The 370-nt window shown below is 34.3% G+C and overlaps 1 protein-coding gene across 7 annotated transcripts in view; it reads left to right on the top strand.

Annotated features, from left to right (window-relative positions):
• Positions 1–94, top strand: part of FOXP2 (forkhead box P2) — a 550,794-nt gene extending 550,700 nt beyond the window's left edge. For all 7 annotated transcript variants that reach the window (XM_044246406.1, XM_044246409.1, XM_044246410.1 and 4 more), the window contains one exon: positions 1–94. This exon is cut by the window's left edge and continues 275 nt beyond it. The gene's annotated coding sequence lies outside the window, so the exon portion shown is untranslated.
• The last annotated feature ends 276 nt before the right edge of the window (positions 95–370 follow it).

Here is a 370-nt window from a genome sequence, read left to right on the forward strand (position 1 = left end):
GGAACTTACTAAGCCAGCCCTTTGGGATTCAGTACCAACAGGCAAATTGCTTGTTTTCTTCCCTTCCTCTCTCTCTCTTTCTCCCTCTCAATCTCTCTATCTTTTTTTTTTTTTTTAGAAAAAAAAGACAAAAACTGATTTTTCTTGAAAAAAAAATAAACTTTCTTTCTATAATGGCTTTGCCCATTTAAAAAATGTGGCTCTTAAGGGTTCATGAAATGACTGAATATGAGGATACATGTCCTGTAGAAAGCAAACGCGCCTCATATACTGCCAAAAATAGTGTTAGTTTCATTAATGTGAATTTTCCAGCATTCAGTAGTTGTAATGTTAGAAACAATTGCTGGTCAAGTTCAACTTGTTGCTATTG

Source organism: Neovison vison, chromosome 4 (genome assembly GCF_020171115.1).
Source record: "Neovison vison isolate M4711 chromosome 4, ASM_NN_V1, whole genome shotgun sequence".
In the NCBI taxonomy this organism is placed as follows: Eukaryota; Metazoa; Chordata; class Mammalia; order Carnivora; family Mustelidae; genus Neogale; species Neogale vison.